Raw genomic sequence first — 22,642 nt, 5'->3', positions numbered from 1 at the left:
ATGTGGATCAGACAGTTTTTTCGAGGTTCGCCTTGAAAGCTGTGAATATTAATTGAAATAATCATTTATATTCTTTCATATAAACACTAATAGGCCCTACTTTTGAGAAACACAAAAGGCCTACTGAGCACAAATAGGGGATTAGAAATAATATTTTATCAATTTAACATTTCTACCTAATCAATACTAATTAAATACGAATTTGCATAATCTGTTTTTACTACTTTTTCAAACTTTGTGCTCAGTATATAACCATCTATGTGCTGCCAATTTCTATGTAAATATCTTGGAAAAAATTATTTATTATTATTATATATCATATTAAGAAAAAAACATTTGATCTCTTTGGTTAATGAGGCCCATTTTGGACCATGTGAACCTCATACAGAATATTACAGCAGTTTTCTAAAAATGAAGCCGTTTTTTCAATCTTTGATTTGTCATATCTCAAGAATGGATCAATATATTTTAATTCTGTAAAAGTATGTTGTTCTGCATTCAAGTCTGAATTCAATGAGAGCAGTTTCAAGTAATTTGGATTGAATTTTTCACCTGATATGCCTAATAATAGCCTTATTTACCAGTCACGGCTTTTTGGATTCATTCTTATTTCAGTTGTTGTTAGCATTGATTTTCTCGTTACTCATCACTGATTTGGTTTCATTCTATTCATGTATTAGCATCCTTATTTGTGTTTAAAACTTATTTCAATAATATCGGACCCTAATGTAAACATTAATCATATATATTTTCTTTATATATCTCATCTCATTATCTCTAGCCGCTTTATCCTTCTACAGGGTCACAGGCAAGCTGGAGCCTATCCCAGCTGACTACGGGCGAAAGGCGGGGTACACCCTGGACAAGTCGCCAGGTCATCACAGGGCTGACACATAGACACAGACAACCATTCACACTCACATCCACACCTACGGTCAATTTAGAGTCACCAGTTAACCTAACCTGCATGTCTTTGGACTGTGGGGGAAACCGGAGCACCCGGAGGAAACCCACGCGGACACGGGGAGAACATGCAAACTCCACACAGAAAGGCCCTCGCCGGCCCCGGGGCTCGAACCCAGGACCTTCTTGCTGTGAGGCGACAGCGCTAACCACTACACCACCGTGCCGCCCTTCTTTATATATATTTGTTAATATAGGTTAATATTTTTAATATTGCACTGGCCTGCCTAAATTAGTATTTTACTGTTTGCAGGCCAGTAGAGGAATGCAATTTGTAATTATTTATGTGTGAATAAATAAATAAATAAAATCTAAAACCCTTGACTTGCTCTTGTACAACAAAGAAAATTCACCATCTTGGGAAGGATTCAGCACGTCATGCTCAAATCGATCGTGTTTGCATGTCCCTGAGCTGAGCTGAGCAGGTGCACGGTGAATAAATGCTAGAAAGTGAAAGACATATGAGACTCCATGAAGAAAATTCGATTTAGCATCTGTGAAAATATTCAACGGCGCTGTTGAAGTAAACGAGAGGTGACAAATACAATCTCGAGCCACGTTTCATTACTTAAGAGCTGAACACAACACATCGAGAAGCGAGGAATATGGAGTTCGATGTACGTTTTTCTTTTTTCTCCATTCACTCGCAAAATGCAGCAGTTTCTGACAAACAAAATGAAATGAACACAGCAGAAAGGTCAGATCGGTCCGAGGCCTGGTTCATCAGACAGTAGATGCAGTTAAACACAGAAACTAATAAAAAGAAACATTATTGTAGAGCTGATTCATTAGAGGTCAGAGTTGAACTGATTAATGCTGTGGGTTTATTTTTAAAGTGCTAATGTGGAGATAGATAATCCAGTTTATCCAGTCCAAGCTGGTCGCAAACCTGATATCCGAGCAAAAAAAAAGAAGTCAAACTAGATTTACGAACAGTACTGATAAAGCATCGCATCTTATAAATGTACATTCTGCAGGTGTCTCATGATGAACATGCAGTTTCTGTTTTTGTTTTTTTTTTTGCTACCTAAAAATGTGTGAATACATCAATTTTTCATTTGCACTAGATGTCTGAGAATGGAAGTTGTGTTTGTAAATTAATACACCCGAGGGCAGGTATTGAATTTGTGAAAGCCTGTTTAAAATACAACATCAAGCTACTCATAAGTCTTACTAATAAGAACGTCTCCTGAAAACATGATGAAGTATCTAAAAAATAGCTTGAAGGGTTTCTGAGAAAAAAAAAGCAGTTCCAGAAAAGGAATAAATTCTCTTTATTTGAAGGTATTGAATCATAATTCTGTGAAACATTGTTATTTTCTTGTAAAAACATTTCAAGGAAGAACAATGTCGACATTAAGAATGGATTTTTCATTATATGTTTTTTTTTTTATTTAAAAACACTTTTATACTGAACGTAAACCTTAAACAAGGTTCTTCATTTGTTGCAAAAATTACATCCCATTTTAATTCTTGTTTCTGAGAAATTTCTTTGAGAGCTGATCTATTAAGAACAATTGATATGCAAAAATATGATTTAAATTGTGTGTGTGTGTGTGTGTGTGTGTGTGTGTGTGTGTGTGTGTGTGTGTTTTCTAGGCCACTGAATACGTGAAACTTTTTTCTCTTTTTCTTTAAATCAGATTGTATTTGGGATGCAAGTCCGATCAGGACAATTACACTGAAGCAGAGGGGAACCATCAGGACCTTCTAATCCTTCAGAGAAGCCCAAACATATCAGCATTTCACAGGTTATATTTAATTTCTTTCATTATTTCATTATAATTATTCTCCTCTAATTCTAATTCAGCCTCATTTCTATCAAATTTGCTTCAGAAATGAAAGGGTTAATGTCCTGAAAACATTAAAATCGAGTTATCCAATGAGATTTGTTTGTTTGTTTGTTTGTTGTCTCTAGGCTGAGAAGAGTTTAGAGCTGGCTCACTCATTGGTTAGGACTTCATCGCTGGGACAGAAGGCCATTGAAGTGCATCTTTCATCATCGGCGATCACTTGCGAATGAGTAGGATGGTTATCTTATTGTTTGTGGGCCCACAGATGGCTAACGAGGCCGATCCTAGATTTGCAAATCCTGTGACAGTGTGGGCATTCAGTAAAAGTCCCCGGAGGGAGAGACGTGTTGTTGCTGCATTGCCATTCTTTCCTTTTCTCTTTCCTCTTAGTAGCATCTCGGCGTAGGCTCGCTTCATAAAGCTTAGTGCTCTCAGCCACTAAATGCTTCCAAACAGGACAGTCTACTGCTAGACCTTCCTAGTTGTCAATGTCAATATCGCATCTCTTGAGGTTTGATTTAAGATTGTCTTTGAAATGTTTGCGTTGGCCACCCTGTGTCTGTTGGCCCTCTTGTAACTGGGAAAACAGAAGCTGCCTGGGTAATCGATGGTTAGGCATCCGTAGGACGTGCCCTGTCCAGCGCAACTGATCACGAACAATCATAGTTTCTATACTTGTGCAGTTGGCCTCTTCCAAGACAACTATCTTTGTTCATTTATCTCACCAGCTGATACATAAGATCTTACAAAGACAATGTTGATTGTACTTTTCTAGGCTTTTCAGGTGATGCCTATAAGTTGTCCGGGTCTTGCTTACATACATACATACATACATACATACATACATACAGACATACATACATACATGACTGCCTTGTAGACATGAGTTCTGGTTTCAGGATGAAGGTCCTTTCCTTCAAAAACTCATTTCAGGCAGCTCAGAAAAGCACCACAGGCACAGCTTAGCCGATGTTGTACTTCCGCATCGATATCTACAGTTGCGGAGAGGTGACTTCCAAGGTAGGGAAAATGGGTGACATTTTCCAAAATTGTGCCATTGATTATAAGGTGTGGGTCTTCTGTAGCTACCTTTGGGGGCGGCTGAAACAGCACTTTGGTCTTCTTGTTCTTCTGTTCAGCTTCTGGCCAAGACTCTTGTAAGCTTTCATAAAGACACTCAAGATGGTTTGGAGATCTTCAGTGTGTTTATGTAGGAAGTGACAGAAGAATTAAGCAATCAGATTTTGATTTTTAGTGGGAAGGACCAAAAATTTATCGCCCTCAGACTTCTCGAAGGCCAGCATGAGCTTAACCATGACTTGTATGCTTAGGGTCGTTGTCTTGCTGCATGACCCACCTTCTCTTGAGATTCAGTTCATGGACAGATGTCCTGACATTTTCCTTTAGAATTCGCTGGTATAATTCAGAATTCATTGTTCCATCAATGATGGCAAGCCATCCTGGCCCAGATGCAGCAAAACAGGCCCAAACCATGATACTACCACCACCATGTTTCACAGATGGGATAAAGATCTTATGCTGGAATGCAGTGTTTTCCTTTCTCCAAACATAACGCTTCTCATTTAAACCAAAAAGAAAAGTTCTATTTTGGTCTCATCCATCCACAAAACATTTTTCCAATAGCCTTCTGGCTTGTCCACATGGCCTTTAGCAAACTGCAGACGAGCAGCAGTGTTCTTTTTGGAGAGCAGTGGCTTTCTCCTTGCAACCCCGCCATACACACCATTGTTGTTCAGTGTTCTCCTGATGGTGGACTCATGAACATTAACATTAGCCAATGTGAGAGAGGCCTTCAGTTGCTTAGAAGTTACCCTGGGTTCCTTTGTGACCTCACTGACTATTACACACCTTGCTCTTGGAGTGATCTTTGTTGGTCGACCACTCCTGGGGAGGGTAACAATGGTCTTGAATTTCCTCCATTTGTACACAATCTGTCTGACTGTGGATTGGTGGAGTCCAAACTCTTTAGAGATGGTTTTGTAACCTTTTCCAGCCTGATGAGCATCAACAACGCTTTTTCTGAGGTCCTCAGAAATCTTTGTTTGTGCCATGATACGCTTCCACAAACATGTGTTGTGAAGATCAGACTTTGATAGATCCCTGTTCTTTAAATAAAACAGGGTGCCCACTCACACCTGATTGTCATCCCATTGATTAAAAACACCTGACTCTAATTTCACCTTCAAATTAACTGCTAATCCTGGAGGTTCACATACTTTTGCCACTCACAGAAATGTAATATTGAATCATTTTCCTCAATAAATAAACAACCAAGTAATGTTTTTTTTTGTCTCATTTGTTTAACTGGGTTCTCTTTTATCTACTTTTAGGACTTGTGTGAAAATCTGATAATGTTTTAGATCAGATTTATGCAGAAATACAAAAAATTCTAAAGGGCTCACAAACTTTCAAGCACTACCGTATCAACTTTATTTTTATTTCAAGCCATCATTTTATTTGAACCATCATTTTCAAAAATAATTTAATTATTATGAGAATAAAAATAAGTTGGTTTATTTTTCATCTTATTTTCCTTTTAATGCTGAATGGTGTCTTGGGTGACAGAGTGAGTTATGCTGCTTTGGATGTGAAACACGACTGCAAGTAAAAGTCCTGTTTTTAATACATACGCAGTGCCAAGACACTGTATAATACCTAATAGCACCACACATATACGTATACACGTACACATGGTTATGGGATTTCGTCAGGCCTGTCTCTCAGGCCGATGTTAATATGGCAGGCATTGCTAAGCCCTTTAAGGCTATAAGCAGCTTAAGAAGAAAAACTTTTCCAGCAGTTTACACTTTTAAAGAGTTTGATGTACAACCCACGACATGGTGCCTCCAACTTCAGCATGCTGCAACTTCAATTTAAAATGCTCAAGATGATCTAAGCCATTTTGTAATTTAAAACTTGCCAAGTTTTTCATCTTGAAGGAAAAAGAAAAACTGACGCAGGAATAAATTATCAAATGCAAAATGTTTAAAGATATAAAAAACATCTCCTTCTTGCCATTACCCTCCATTATCTGTAGCCACTTACCCTGTTCTACAGGGTCGCAGGCAAGCTGGAGCCTATCCCAGCTGACCATGGGTTAGAGGTGGGGTACACCCTGGACAAGTCGCCAGATCATTGCAGGGCTGACACACAGAGACAAACAACCATTCACACCTACGGTCAATTTAGAGTCACCAATTACAAACCCGATTCCAAAAAAGTTGGGACAAAGTACAAATTGTAAATAAAAACGGAATGCAATAATTTACAAATCTCAAAAACTGATATTGTATTCACAATAGAACATAGACAACATATCAGATGTCGAAAGTGAGACATTTTGAAATTTCATGCCAAATATTGGCTCATTTGAAATTTCATGAAAGCAACACATCTCAAAAAAGTTGGGACAGGGGCAATAAGAGGCTGGAAAAGTTAAAGGTACAAAAAAGGAACAGCTGGAGGACCAAATTGCAACTCATTAGGTCAATTGGCAATAGGTCATTAACATGACTGGGTATAAAAAGAGCATCTTGGAGTGGCAGCGGCTCTCAGAAGTAAAGATGGGAAGAGGATCACCAATCCCCCTAATTCTGCACCGACAAATAGTGGAGCAATATCAGAAAGGAGTTTGACAGTGTAAAATTGCAAAGAGTTTGAACATATCATCATCTACAGTGCATAATATCATCAAAAGATTCAGAGAATATGGAAGAATCTCTGTGCGTAAGGGTCAAGGCTGGAAAACCATACTGGATGCCCCTGATCTTCGGGCCCTTAGACGGCACTGCATCACATACAGGCATGCTTCTGTATTGGAAATCACAAAATGGGCTCAGGAATATTTCCAGAGAACATTACCTGTGAACACAATTCACCGTGCCATCCGCCGTTGCCAGCTAAAACTCTATAGTTCAAAGAAGAAGCCGTATCTAAACATGATCCAGAAGCGCAGATGTCTTCTCTGGGCCAAGGCTCATTTAAAATGGACTGTGGCAAAGTGGAAAACTGTTCTGTGGTCAGACGAATCAAAATTTGAAGTTCTTTATGGAAATCAGGGACGCCGTGTCATTCGGACTAAAGGGGAGAAGGACGACCCAAGTTGTTATCAGCGCGCAGTTCAGAAGCCTGCATCTCTGATGGTCTGGGGTTGCATTAGTGCGTGTGGCATGGGCAGCTTACACATCTGGAAAGACACCATCAATGCTGAAAGGTATATCCAGGTTCTAGAGCAACATATGCTCCCATCCAGATGACATCTCTTTCAGGGAAGACCTTGCATTTTCCAACATGACAATGCCAAACCACATACTGCATCGATTACAGCATCATGGCTGCGTAGAAGAAGGGTCCGGGTACTGAACTGGCCAGCCTGCAGTCCAGATCTTTCACCCATAGAAAACATTTGGCGCATCATAAAACGGAAGATACGACAAAAAGAACCTAAGACAGTTGAGCAACTAGAATCCTATATTAGACAGAATGGGTTAACATTCCTATCCCTAAACTTGAGCAACTTGTCTCCTCAGTCCCCAGACATTTACAGACTGTTGTAAAGAGAAAAGGGGATGTCTCACAGTGGTAAACATGGCCTTGTCCCAACTTTTTTGAGATGTGGTGTTGTCATGAAATTTAAAATCACCTAATTTTTCTCTTTAAATGATACATTTTCTCAGTTTAAACATTTGATATGTCATCTATGTTCTATTCTGAATAAAATATGGAATTTTGAAACTTCCACATCATTGCATTCCGTTTTTAGGCAATTCCATGTAAATGTCAACCTCACCATGCAAAAATAAAGCAACATGTAATACATCAAAACCACTCCCAGAGATCTCACCTAGGCCTGTATTTTACAGATGTGAATAAGTTGAACCAATTTGTAACCAACCTAATATGTCACTGTCAGTCTTTCTTTCTTATAATGTAAAACCCAAGCTAAAATCAACTTTGATCATGTACAATTCTATATTATTGCCACAAGCCACAGAAATGTATGCTAAAATCCACAAAACAGCAAAACAATAGCCATCCTAAATATTATTTAAGAACTTTGATAGTTTTAGCTGATATTTAGAGAGTTTTTCAAAGGGTTATGGTGGTTAAATTGCTGATTTTCTAAACATATGCCATGTCTATTTCAGATGCGTCACATCCATAACGGAATTATGTCACATCCATAACGCTGATTTTTTCTTCCTAGATTCTGCTTGAAATAGAAAATATTTTAAACAAAGGCTTTTTTTATTTTCAGCTAAGACTCCTTTATTAAATGTATGCCTGCATTTGGATATTATGTTTGCAATTTCACAGAGTTTGATGAATATGTGTAGTCACCCTGGAAATGGGGTATTTTTTCCGTCACATCCATAACGCATGTCTTTTTTGGCATTTTCTAGAGTTCTAAATGTACTATGGGAATTCTTTTTTTCCCATGACTTCTCCAATATGAGAGGTCTTAAAAATATACAACAAATTTTAAAATACTGGAAAGGAATAAAAATTAACTAGGTCAGTTGTTGCCATTTTGAGTCCAAATGTCACATCCATAACGCTGGAATTGCTCTTTTATTTACAATTTGTACTTTGTCCCAACTTTTTTGGAATCGGGGTTGTAGTTTAACCTGCATATCTTTGGACTGTGGGGGAAACCAGAGCACCCAGAGGAAACCCACACAGACACGGGGAGAGCATGCAAACTCCACACAGAAAAGCCCTCACCGGCTGCTGGGCTTGAACACAGGACCTTCTTGCTGTGGGGCAACAGTCCTAACCACTACACCACCTTGTTGCCCATTGTCATTACCATTATTTCATATTACGTTTACTATTACCCTGACAATGGGATCAGATAATTACTATGGTTTGATTTTTATCAGAAAGCCATGTGGGATGTTTGCGATAGGAGAGGATATGAACAGAATCATTGGTTTGTCTGAAACTCATCCAAAGATTGACATTTATTCTAATTTGAAAAACATTGAACATGACATGTGCATATGCTGTATAATCAAATTTATTAGGGTTCGTTCTCTTAGCTGGCATTCTCTCAGAAACCCGACAAACACAATGATAAAGATGCAGATATCTCGTTCCATAGTTACAAAGATTATACGATGTATATTAGTTTGCTTTAGACAAGTTGTGTCAAATGTCTCAACATGTTTGCGAGCATATCATCACCAACAAAACTTGGAGTTTGCTGCCTTGTATCAACTACAACCTCATTGGGATGCGATGTAAATTGTAAATAAAAACAGAATGCAATGAATTGCAAATCTGTTTTGACCTATATTCAAGTGAGTACAATGCAAAGACAATATATTTAATGTTAAAACTGATAAACTTCAATGTTTTTTGTAAATGGACACTCATCCTGAATTTGATGCCTGTAACACATTCAAAAAAGGTTGGGACAGGGACAAGAAAAGACTGGGAAAGTTATGGAATGCTTAAAAAACCCTGTTTGGAACATTCCACAGGTAAACAGGTTAATTGCAAATGTCCAGTCGTTCACAAGCAAGGATGGTTCAAGGTTCACCACTCTAAAAAACTGTATGGGCAAATAGTGCAACAGATTAAGTCTCTGTTGTGTCTGAGCAGACTCCACTCAGATTCTATTATTAGAATCCTATAATTCCTTGCACTTGTACTTTGAGAAACTACTTTGAAACTTGGAAAGTTGTAGAATGTTAAAAAAAAAAAAAACACCTGTTCAGAACATTCCAAAGGTAAACAGGTTAATTGAAAGGGCCCAGTCATTCACAAGCAAGGATGAGGTATGGTTCACGTCTCTCAAAGTGCAATGTTTCTCAAAGTTTCTCAAAATACAAGGAATTCTGAGATTCCAGCAATAGAGTTGGAATGTTTAGAGTTGGAATAACAATAGAGTTTCAACATTCAAGTCCAGAACCCCAAGCAGAAGCGTCTGAGTACCAAGAGTCCCTAGTTGAGGCCAGAGTACCTAGCAGAGTTTGAGAACTCCCTCAACATTTCTCAAAGTACAAGTGCAAGGAATTTCAGGATCCCAACAATAAAGTCTGAGTCGAGTCCAGAACCCCAAGCAGAAGTGTCTGAATGCCAAGAGTCCCTAGTTGAGACCAGAGTACTGAGCAGAGTTCTCAAACTCTCTCAAAGTTTCTTAACCTTTCTCAAAGTACAAGTGCAAGGAATTTTTAGAATCCCAACAGTAGAGTCTGAGTCGAGTCCAGAACCCCAAGCTGAAGTGTCTGAGCACTAAGAGTTGAGGTCAGAGGACCTAGCAGAGACTCAGGGTGAGTCAAGTGACTCAAAAGTCCAACAGTAGAGTTGGAGCAGAGTTTAGAGTTTCAAAGTCCCCAGTCTCTAACAGTAGTGTCTGAGCAGACTCCACTCAGATTCTATTATTGGAATCCTGAAATTCCTTGCACTTGTACTTTGAGAAACTGCTTTGAGATTTGGAAAGTTGTGGAATGGTTAAAAACAAACAAACAAACCACCTGTTCAGAACATTCCACAGATAAACAAGTTAATTGAAAAGGCCCAGTCATTCACAAACAAGGATGGGGGGAGGTTCACATTTCTCAAAGTTTCTCAACGTTCCTCAAAGTACAAGTGCAAGTAATTTTGGGATTCCAACAACACAGCTGGAACGTTTAGAGTTGAAACAACAATAGAGTTGGAATATTCTCGAGTCCAAAACCCCAGGCAGAAGTGTCTGAGTACCAAGAGTCCCTAGTTGAGGCCAGAGTACCTAGCAAAGTTTGAGACCTCTCTCAACATTTCTCAAAGCACAAGTGTAAGGAATTTCATGATCCTAACAATAGAGTTGGAACAAAAATAAAGTTGGAACGTTCTTGAGTCCAGAACCCCAAGCAGAAGTGTCTGAGTACCAAAATCCCTAGCTGAGGTCAGAGGACCTAGCAGAGAATCAGGATGAGTCAAGAGTCCTACAATAGAGCTGGAGCAGAGTTTCAAAGTCCCCAGTCTCTAACAGTAGTGTCTGAACAAACTGCACCATCCCAAGCCACAGAGTCAGAGTTGAGTCAGGAGTCCTGAGGTGAATCAAGTTCAAAATAAACCTACAGTAGAGTACAATCTGGATAGTCATCCAACAGTAAAAGCTGAGTAGAGTCCAGAGTCCCAAGCAGTAGAGTCAGGGTAGAGTGCAGAGTACTGAAGAGAGTAGGTATAGTGTAAAACAAGTCCTGAGTCTCTCACAATAAGATCTGACTTGAATCCAGAGTCCCAATCTGCCGACAGGAAGCCATGGTCTAATGGTTAGACAAGACCAAAAGGTCACCAGTTCGATTCCCTGGACCAGCAGGAATGGGCAAAACACCTTGAGCATGCCACCTAACCCCCAACTGCTCCCCAGGCTGCTCTGGGTATGTTGTACCGTACATCGCTCTGGATAAGAGAGTCTGCTAAATGCCATGAATGTAATGTAATGTTCTGAGTCAAGTCCAGAAACTAGTCACAGCATCTGAGTCGAGTCCTGAGTTATAGATTCAAAGTGCAATCCCAAGGGTCAGAGCTTGATGCAAAATCCCTAAGAGCAGAGTCTGAATTGAATCCAGAGGTACCAGATGTCAAGTTTGAGTCAAGTCATCAGTTCAGGTTCAGGAGTCTTTGTCTGGCTTGAGGCAGTACATTTTCTATATAAACGCTGTAAAAAATGAAAACTGAGTTTGAGGAGAAAATTACTTAACAATAGTGAAATTATCTTTCTGCATGGACATATTTTTACTTGGTAAGCCATCTTGGAATAAGTTGGTTGCAATCTTGAACTAGGTTTAATAGTCTCAGAATTGGTGTCTTGTATTCTTCTAATAGGAAATGCTAGATCGTTTCAACTATTGTCAAGATATTTTCCCTTGCTAAGACATCATTTTTTGCAGTAAAGAAGTTAAGACACAAATTGATCTGGTCTCATCCTTTAAGGTCAATGTCTGCATCCTCCAAAAAGCAGAAAGGAAAGAAAAAAAAATAACAGGATGTTGGAAAGTATGGGATAAAGCAGGGTCTCAATATTACTCAATACAGAACAAAAAAAAAAAAAAGAAGAAGCTCGTTGCTTTCATCCTTGGTGTGGTTTTGTTTCCACATTCCTGGGCTTGAATCTGACTCAGATGTGTTGGGTTATACAGGATCAGATTGCAGAACCATCTCTATTCAAGATCCACAGATGCACCGGATACTATTCATTGGTTTTAATCAAACCAAAAATGCTAAAAGCTTGTAATGATGAATTCCTACCATACATGTGATGCTCAATAGAATCAAAACCCCTCAAGGTCTTTTCAATCATTTTTTTTTTCTTAATCTGTATAATGGAATGTTTTGGCAAAACGTTGTGTAGAAACACAGAAAATTTGGATATTTTTCAGCATTCTATCAATTCCCTGAGAACTGACATGGTGAAGGACGGAAACTATGGTCACAAGGTGTTTATTTCTCTCATCACCATCCTCTGGCAGAATCCAGCTCGCATCCTGCCACCATCCCACACATTTAGCCATCCTCTCATAAACATTTCCTCTGGTCCTCAACCACCCATTTCTCTGAAATCATGACAATAATCCCTTCATGAATCTTCAGCTCAATTACAGCTTTTTGGAGAGCGGGATTAGGATGGGTGATGGCAGGCAGAGATGAGAGGAAGTGTCTCACTCACACACACACACACACACACGGTGACGAGCAAAATCCCAAATAGCCTGTCAGCCTTCAACAGTGCAACCAAGCATGCACGGCCAAACAGTCATTTCACATGTGTGTGAAGGGGTGTGGAGAGATTAGGAAAACAGTCGAATATGCCACTCTGTGCACAGATCTGTGTGTCCCCAGTCAGAGTTTTGGGGTTATACCGTACCAAGGCAGGAAGTTCAAGCAAGAGCTGTTTTCTGACTCTTTCAGTTGGAGGATAAACTGAGAGATAGATACACACATACATGTGAAGTGCCACAGCTTCAGTGTTGAACTGCTGATGTTGGAGGACGTGAGCAGAATGAGGCTCTGTAATCAGCTCATCAGAAAACATCTGTCGGTTCGACTGATTCAGAATGACGACGCACAGCACGAGTGGCAAATCTCTGTTTAGCAAGTCGCCTACATTTCAGTTTAAGCTCTGCTCTGCTCTTCTCTTCTCAGCAGGAGATGTTTGTACAAGCACATCAAGAACAACTGAAGGGCAAAATCTGCATGCTGACTAATTCCAGAGCACAGCATCATGACACCAGTGCTAGATTTTAAATTAACTCGTGCACAATTGAAGCCACAATCAACAGAGGGAGGTTTTTCTGATTAAGTGGCACAGCCTGAATATCAGTGTTGGAGTCGAGTCACTAAATTTCGAGTCCGAGTCCAGGCTCGAATCCCCAGTGTTCAAGTCCGAGTCATTAAAGAAAATGTCGAGTCGAGTCCGAGTCGAGTCCACGACTGAGCTGAGTCGAGTCCACTACTGATCCGAGTCGAGTCTGACACAAGCCCCGCCCACTATCAACAGGGCAAATAACATGAGAGGGTTAACACTAGCTAGTTCATTGCTCAGCAAGCAAGCCCCGCCCACTATCAACAGGGCAATGAACATAGTGTGTCACTTCCTTCTCTGGGTGGAGCCTCACCAAATGACGATTGAAGTTCAAGGTTGTCCCTGTCATCTCCTCGATAGTTCTTCTACATATGGAACACATAGCAGTGCATTTTTTCCCACTGCACGAGAAGTCTGTATAAGCAAAGCGGACAATCCTAGGGGCGTCTCTCCAGGCATTTTAGCACCATTAACGTTAGTTTGTTCCTGAACATGACGTATGAACAGGTGAATGTGCATTCTCTTGCACAAAATTAGTATAAAAATTAATGTAGATATAAATATCTTATGCCAAATTATTACGGCATGTTACAAAAAAATAAAGAAAAAATCTGAGTCCTGCTAAATATTAATTTAAAAAAATATATGTCCACACCCACGGTGGTGTAGTGGTTAGTGCTGTCGCCTCACAGCAAGAAGGTCTGGGTTCGAGCCCCGTGGCCGGCGAGGGCCTTTCTGTGCGGAGTTTGCATGTTCTCCCCGTGTCCGCGTGGGTTTCCTCCGGGTGCTCCGGTTTCCCCCACAGTCCAAAGACATGCAGGTTAGGTTAACTGGTGACTCTAAATTGAGCGTAGGTGTGAATGTGAGTGTGAATGGTTGTCTGTGTCTATGTGTCAGCCCTGTGATGACCTGGTGACTTGTCCAGGGTGTACCCCGCCTTTCGCCCATAGTCAGCTGGGATAGGCTCCAGCTTGCCTGTGACCCTGTAGACCAGGATAAAGCGGCTAGAGATAATGAGATGAGATGTCCACCCCATGTTCTTCTATGTCTTTGTTGTTGTTGGAGTTGCTGAATTCTCAAATCTGATTGGCCAGACGTGACTTCCACTTCCATAGTGGGTATGCAACAACAAAAGATTAAAAAATAATAATAATTGTTGATTTGGTGAAGTTTTCTGTCAGGAGATTAGCATTCATGGAAGGGGTCTCCAGTGTCAGCAGTAAAGAGGTACAGCTGTAACAAAGGTTTCCGACACCTTCAGGACAGAGGAGTTCATGCTTTATGATTTTTCAGCAACATGACAAGGTGTGTGTGGATTTTTTTTTCTTATTCACGTCAAGAAAAAAAAAAGAGGCTGGTTGAGGGAACTCATTTATAGCTGCTATAACATAAATGAGAACAGGAACTTGTTTCACAGTCAGTCATTCTTTAACCCTTTCACCACTGCAACCTGCTATACTGGTGCAGAAAATATGGGATCTTTCAGCACGACGGATCTTGTGGATCAGTTGCCATGATCACTGCGGACCACTATTCCAGTTTCATTGTAGGAGGGAAACCCGTGTATCGTATACACCAGTTGGTTAAGAAGTCGGATTCCCTGGGATTTCCTACGAAGTAATTTAGATAAGCACAATGTGATTTAATGTTAGTGTTACGCATTCTTCTTTTGGTAAATATTAGTGGATAAAACACAAATTTTACACATGTTCAGTTTACTGACATAAGTGTCATAACTTGAGACCGGTCTTGAGACCACTTCCTGAAAGTCTCAGTCTTGTCTCAGAATCAGCTACATTTTTACTCAGTCTTGTCTCGGTCTTGGACATAGAGGACTTGGGTTTTTATTTCAAGACCAGTCAAGACCATAACTGTGGGGATTTCACTAAATTACCTGTGTATTGTCTGGTTTATTTGTTAACACCGTTACTGTGATTGGATGTAAAACTTCCTGCTTCAAATGCGACCAATAATGAGACTCTTTAATTTGAAATTTTTCTTCCTGTTAACTGCTGTCACTCATCCCCCACCCCTTTCACACCCACTGGTCTGGTCCTGGTCTTGACTTGGTCTCGCCCTGCCTTGGTCTTGAATTTCTCTCAACCCCTCAAGGTCTTGGTCTTGGTCTCGATACACTCTGGTCTTGGTTATGGTTTAGATGGACTTCACTGCAACACTAGCGTTACATTTTCTCGAAGCAGAATTCCTCTCGTTTCTCATCTCATCTCATCTCATCTCATCTCATCTCATCTCATTATCTCTAGCCGCTTTATCCTGTTCTACAGGGTCGCAGGCAAGCTGGAGCCTATCCCCGCTGACTATGGGCGAAAGGCGGGGTACACCCTGGACAAGTCGCCAGGTCATCACAGGGCTGACACATAGACACAGACAACCATTCACACTCACATTCACACCTACGGTCAATTTAGAATCACCAGTTAACCTAACCTGCATGTCTTTGGACTGTGGGGGAAACCGGAGCACCCAGAGGAAACCCACGCGGACACGGGGAGAACATGCAAACTCCGCACAGAAAGGCCCCCACCGGCCACAGGGCTCGAACCCGGACCTTCTTGCTGTGAGGCGACAGCGCTAACCACTACACCACCGTGCCGCCCCCTCTCGTTTCTAACACTACCAAATATGTCACAATGGCACACACTAATTCACAATATTTTCTTTTAAAATTGTCGACTGGTTTATACTGAATTGATGACAAAGTTACTGAGTGTTACTGGTATTTCTTCGATAAAGTTATACACCAATTCGCCATAACATCAAAACCACTGACAGGTGAAAAAGTGAATATCATTGATTATCTCATTACAGTGGCACCTGTCGAGGGGTGGGCTATATTAGGCAGCAGGAGAACAGTCAGTTTTTGAAGTTGATGTGTTAGATGCAGGAAAAATGGGAAGCGTAAGGATCTGAGTGACTTTGAAGAGGGCCAAATTGTGATGGCGAGATGACTGCACTGCAAAAAATAAAAATCTTAGGAAATTTATTTGTCTATTTTCAAGTCAAAACATCTAGCCACCCTTATTATAAGACATAATTGCCCAACAAGCAAAACCTCATTTAGCTAGAAAGGCTAGTTTTTAGACAGTCCATCTTGGAAATCTTGTATAGACAAAATGTCTTGAAAAAGTCTTATTTGGAGCACCTTTGAAAATAAAACAAGTTTTTTTTTTTTAAACAAGTAAGTACATTTTGGACATTTGTCAAATGCGGTTCATCTTGTTTCAAGAAAAAAAGGATGCTTGTTTTGGGAATAAATGAACTTTACTGAAATCTTTGAATCTTTCATTACAATTCAACTCCACCTTACAGATCCTAAGTTTACTGCGATTGTTTTCTCAGTCATTCAGAGTGAGCTCCTTCTAGATGCTGTACAGACTCTAGACCAGACAAGTGCCTTCAAAAAGGCTATGAGTGAGTGGAGGGCGTTTTAGTGAGGTCTTTTTGGAATGCTGTGAGTTAAGTTCAGTGTTTTTTTTGTTTTGTTTGTTTTTTGTGCCTGATCTTGTAAACCCCTCGTACACATGAATAGTCAGTGCCCCCAAAATGCACTGTTGCTTTGGCGTTGTGTAAGCACTGTAAGTCAAAATGCGTAGACTTTTTTTTTTTTGGTGCCTGAGGTCCTGGGGAAGTGGAATCTAAAGAGATGTTTTGATGTTTGAATGTTGAAATGGGAAAAAAAAATAAACTTGTTGTAATGCTACACGTGTCGTCAACTTGATTCAAGATCGTCTCTGGTCTCATATCTAGAGTATTTTACTAATTACAGGTCACAAAAGGAGAATCTTTTAAGCTAACAATGCTTAGTTGTAGAATTTAACAATCCTAATATTAGTATATTTATCTTAAATTCAGTTTTTACTGCTAAGACTTTGTCATGAATTTAAGTGAAATACCCTTAAAATGAAATAAATAAAAATGACTTGAATGGCTAAATGTAAGAAGTACGATCTTGTTATAAGAACTATTTTGATTATTTTGAGTTAATCAGATCTCGCACAATAAGTTCCCCAATCTTATTTTGGAATTATTTCATCTAAAAGCAGGTTAGATGTTTCATCTTACTTTAAGAAATCTTACCAAATCAAATTTGACTAATTCCATTGGCAGATTTTTTTCACCTGATTCAAGCAAATATGCTTTGTTTTAATCTTTTATTTCTTATTTTTGAAAGGCCATTTTTTGCAGTGTGGGTCTGAGCATCTCCAAAATGGCACATCATGTGCAGTGTTCCTGGTATGTAGTGGTTGGTACAGAACAAAAGTGGTCTAAGGATCCAAAGGACAACTGATGAACTGGTGACAAGGTCCTGGGTATTGAAGGCTCATTGATTCGCATGGGGCATAAAGCCTAGCCCATATGGTCCAATCCAGAAGAGCTACTGTAGCACGAACTGCTGAAAAAGTTAATGCTGGTGAAAACAGAAAGGTGTTAACATTATCTTTTTCAGTAGTTTGTGCTACAGTAGCTCTTCTGGACTGGACCATATGGACTAGTCTTCATGCCCCATGTGAATCAATGAGCCTTCGATACCCAGGACCTTGTCACCAGTTAATCAGTTGTCCTTTGGATCCTTGGACCACTTTTGTTCGGTACCAACCACTACATAGCAGGAACACTGCACATGATGTGCCATTTTGGAGATGCTCAGACCCAATCATCTTGCTATCACAATTTGGCCCTTGTCTAAGTCGCTCAGATCCCCATTTTCCCTGCTTCCAACACATCAACTTTGAGAACTGACTGTTCTTTTGTTGGCCATTATATCCCCACCCCTCGACAGGTGCTATTGTAATGACATAATCAATGACATTCACTTCTTCACCTGTCAGTAGTTTTAATGTTATGGTTGATTGGTGTATAGTGTATATAGCAGTCTGTATATGAAGTTATGTAGCGGTGAAAAGGTTATTAAATAAAAACAATTGCTTGCATTTTGAAAAAAAAAGGTATAAAATGCATAAAACATTATGGAACATGGAGTTGTTGGAAAATAATCAACTTCAAGTCATATCACATCACATTGATTATTTTCCTCAAACTGCACACATCCAGAGGATTTTATTTTCCCGTCACGTATTGTCCAGTAACAAGAAAACAGGCTTTGGATGTCTTCGAACAAAACCTAAAAGAGGAAGAAGTTCAGTCCTCAGAAAAAGATGAAAGTGACAGCATGGCACAGTGTCCTGATCTGTTACATCCAACATCCCTGTGTGTTGTTTTTGTCATTCTGCTCACTGGAACTTTCCAACTCCAACTCCTCCGAGCCTCCATCTGCCCGAGTGCTTGCCCGAGTTCAGGGAAAGGATTGATTCAGACATATAGTTCAGGAGCGGGGCTGTGTGCACGGGACCCCTGCGGAGAGACCGAGAGCTGCTCCTGTCAAATCGCGTTGTGGAGATTTTCACCCTGCTGACCCTCCACCAGCACAGCGGACACGAGAGCCAGAGCCAGCAAAGCGTGAACAGACCAAAGCAAAGCAGGAAGCAGGAACAAACAGAGTCACGTGCAGATGAGGAGTGCACGAAGCCACATCGTGTGTCACATCGAGGATTAAAATAAAGAGTTTTCTCCAGCATTATGGAGTTAAGAAAGAGAATATAATTCTGTTCATACATTGCTGAAATGAATGAACAGCGAACATGATCTAAACAGATATAGTGAAACGAAAACCTTAAATGTGCAAATTTATATTTGCAATATTAAAAATGCACTATGGCTACATTGTTCTCAATTGCCTCTTCTATAATTGTTAAATATGATACACTATTGTGACATCTACTTGCAATAAGTAGATGGGCGGCACAGTGGTGTAGTGGTTAGCACGGTCGCCTCACAGCAAGAAGGCTCTGGGTTCGAACCCAACGGCCGACGAGGGCCTTTCCGTGTGGAGTTTGCATGTTGTCTACGTGGGTTTGCTCTGGTTTCCCCTACAGTCCAAAGACATGCAGTTAGGTTGACGTGGGGTGGCCTTGGGCCGAGGTGCCCTTGAGCGAGGTACATACCTGTCAACCCTCCTGTTTTTCCCGGGAAATCCCTTATTTCCCACTGTCTTCCCGTTTTTTTATTTTCCCGAAAATATCCCGTATTTTCACAATATAAAAAAGTCGGTAGGTCCAGAATTCATGACGCGCCTCTGACAGGAGTTTACAGCAGGAAGTCGGGCCATGAATTCACGTCCCCGCCCTCTCAGGCATCAGTAATTACATAACTCCGTCTGGAGGCGAGGCTGAACAAGTGATTAGGTCCAGTGTTGCCAGATTGGGAGGTTTCCCGCCCAAGTTGGGCGGTTTCAAGTGCATTTTGGCGGGTTTTGAACATATTTTGGGCTGGAAAACGTCAGCAGTATCTGGCAACACTGATTAGGTCTGAGGTGAAGATGGCGATGCTAATAGCTAAGAAAAACATTAGCCTCTCTTTCTTTGATGATTTCAACAAGTGCGTGGCTGGAATGTTCCCAGACTCTTCCATCGCAAAGAAATTTTCCATGGGGAAAACGAAAGCCTCCCAAATAATCAAAGGTAAGCTACACATGTTTACATTAAGTATGTCCTGGCTAAGACCTCATAAATAGCCTAGTGTAAACTAATTGGTGTATTAACTGTTTTATCCACTCATTGTCTGTTTTATTTTCTATCTGAAACTTACCCATTTTAAATCACTCTTGGTTTAATATCTTATATTACTCTTTATTACTCTATCTATCTATCTATCTATCTATCTATCTATCTATCTATCTATCTATCTATCTATCTATCTATCTATCTATCTATCTATCTATCTATCTATCGTTCCGAGGCCATGACTATGGTAAAACCATAATAAATTGCAATGGAATTGAATTTATTGACTGGTTATATAATGACCTTTCTTATTTTAACATAAGATACGTATTTTAGCCCTTAATTTTGGAAATAACTGGTACCACTGAAAGCAAATAAAAATAAATGTATAGTTTATTCACAAATGCACTCTATAAACCATAGGCATATTGAGTTTGGGTCTTGGCTATCACCAACATGCACCAGAGTACAGGAAATCACAAATACTAGATAGAAAATTGCCCCCCATTCAACTACACACCCACTTTTGGTGAAGGGTATGACTTTCTGAAATTTTCCCTTATTTTGAGTTAAAAATCTGGGAAATATCCCTTTTTTTCAAACCTCAAAGTTGACAGGTATGGCGAGGTACCGAACCCCTGACTGCTCCCTGGGCGCTCTGGTGTGGCTGCCCACTGCTCTGAGTGTGTGTGCGTGTGTTCACTGCTTCAGATGGGTTAAATGCAGAGGATGAATTTCACTGTGCTTGAAGTGTGCATGTGACAAATAAAGGTTTCTTCTTCAATAAACAAAGCATAATTAAAAAAAAAATCAACGATCCTGGAGAATTTACAGTGCTGACATTTTTACTTATGTTTCTCCCCAGTGTTTACAGGGACAAAACTAAGATTTAGGCCACGCCCACTTCAGGTTGAAAGGCCTGGTCCCCCAATACTGAGAACTATAACTACAACTATAATTCTCATCTCATCTCAATATCTCTAGCCACTTTATCCTGTCCTACAGGGTTGCAGGCGAGCTGGAGCCTATCCCAGCTGACTACGGGTGAAAGGCGGGGTACACCCTGGACAAGTCGCCAGGTCATCACAGGGCTGACACATAGACACAGACAACCATTCACACTCACATTCACACCTACGGTCAATTTAGAGTCACCAGTTAACCTAACCTGCATGTCTTTGGACTGTGGGGGAAACCGGAGCACCCGGAGGAAACCCACGTGGACACGGGGAGAACATGCAAACTCCGCACAGAAAGGCCCTCGCCGGCCACGGGGCTCGAACCCGGACCTTCTTGCTGTGAGGCGACAGCGCTAACCACTACACCACCGTGCTGCCACAACTATAATTATAACTATAAATAAACCATTCCCCTACAGTTTGTGTAGTCGGTGCTCACACCAGACTGATAATGATCCCTGTATCCCAGGCCTGGGTTTATTCGTATCGGTGAGATTGCTTCTGGAGCGATTTTTCCAGACTTGGACCTGATCCGATAAAACATCTGACCAATCAGCTAATTGTTTACATGTGATGTCTGAGCACGTCCTATTTTCCCCGGGCGTCTTTGTATATCCTTGCTGCATCATGAAGTCACGGAATACAGATTCACGGAAAATAAAAAATATAATACAAAACAGGGATCTTTTATTCACGGATATGTGATTATTTTCCGTCAAATATGAATAGTAAATTAATAAAGTAAACATATATAAAGTAAGCAGGTAAGATATTTTAATTATGAACATTGGGAGTGGAAACATTTAATTGCTTTAGATTTCTTAATTTATCCATGATGCATTTTTTATCCGTATGAAATCGGTAACCAATCTGTAATATACTGAAACGTCCGTGACCAATCTGTAAATTATTACCATCCGTTGCGTCCGTATTAAAATCCGTCACCACTCTGTATTTTGTATCCTTTTTAAAAATTATATTTCTGTCATCCGTGACCTATGCATATTTTATCAACCACCGGAGTGTGTACATGGGTTGTTTTGAAGTCCAAGCTGTACAGTATGACCCGGAATAATGTGCTACTACTTGGAAAAAACTTCCACGACTATTCCGAAGTTGCATGCGTTTATTTCCCTGAGTGTCAGGACCAAGCAATATTATAGTCAGGATTATAGTTGTGGTGTTTCTGCTCCAGACTGGTATAGGTATAGTTATCGGTGTTGTGGGACCAGGCCCTTAATCTGAATGGAGATACGGATAATCTATAGCACTAAACAGATATACTATAGACAGTGCCATTGTGTTGCACTCCTTCTCTGGAGCTTTATAAAGGAAGGAGACTTCCACAGCAATTGGTTTTCCACAATCCTCCTCCTGCTGATTCTCATTTAGTGACATGGGTTAGCCATAAATTGTCGTGGCTATTACAGAAGCACTCGGCGCCCGATGAGACCGCACTTACAGGCCATGGAGTGCGCAGGAGGCCGACAGCAGGCTGCCTCTCTTGTGTCCTGTTATTGGGCGATTCTTTAAACGAGGACGTAATGGCTCCATGAGCAGTGTGCTCGAGAGCCTCTTGTAGAAAGTGCAGCACGGGGGGGCAGAAGAAAATAAATAAATAAATCCATCCCTCTCCTGGATAACCCTTAAGTGGAAAGATCCTCAAGTGGATCTCAGTTTAGTACCCCATGGACGGTCATGTCTAATCTACAGCTGAACCAAAGACTTGACCAAAAGTGCTCTGGCAACCAAATCACAAATGGGTGCAGGACAAGGGCGTGGTCAATTTCACAGAAACTTTCCATGAATGAGCATATACAGTGGTGCTTGAAAGTTTGTGAACCCTTTAGAATTTTCTATATTTCTGCATAAATATGACCTAAAACATCATCAGATTTTCACACAAGTCCTAAAAGTAGATAAAGAGAACCCAGTTAAACAAATGAGACAAAAATATTATACTTGGTCATTTATTTACTGAGGAAAATGGTCCAATATTACATATCTATGAGTGGCAAAAGTATGTGAACC

This window comes from Neoarius graeffei, chromosome 17, assembly GCF_027579695.1.
Source record: "Neoarius graeffei isolate fNeoGra1 chromosome 17, fNeoGra1.pri, whole genome shotgun sequence".
Taxonomy (NCBI): Eukaryota; Metazoa; Chordata; class Actinopteri; order Siluriformes; family Ariidae; genus Neoarius; species Neoarius graeffei.
This window is presented reverse-complemented; position numbering follows the sequence as displayed.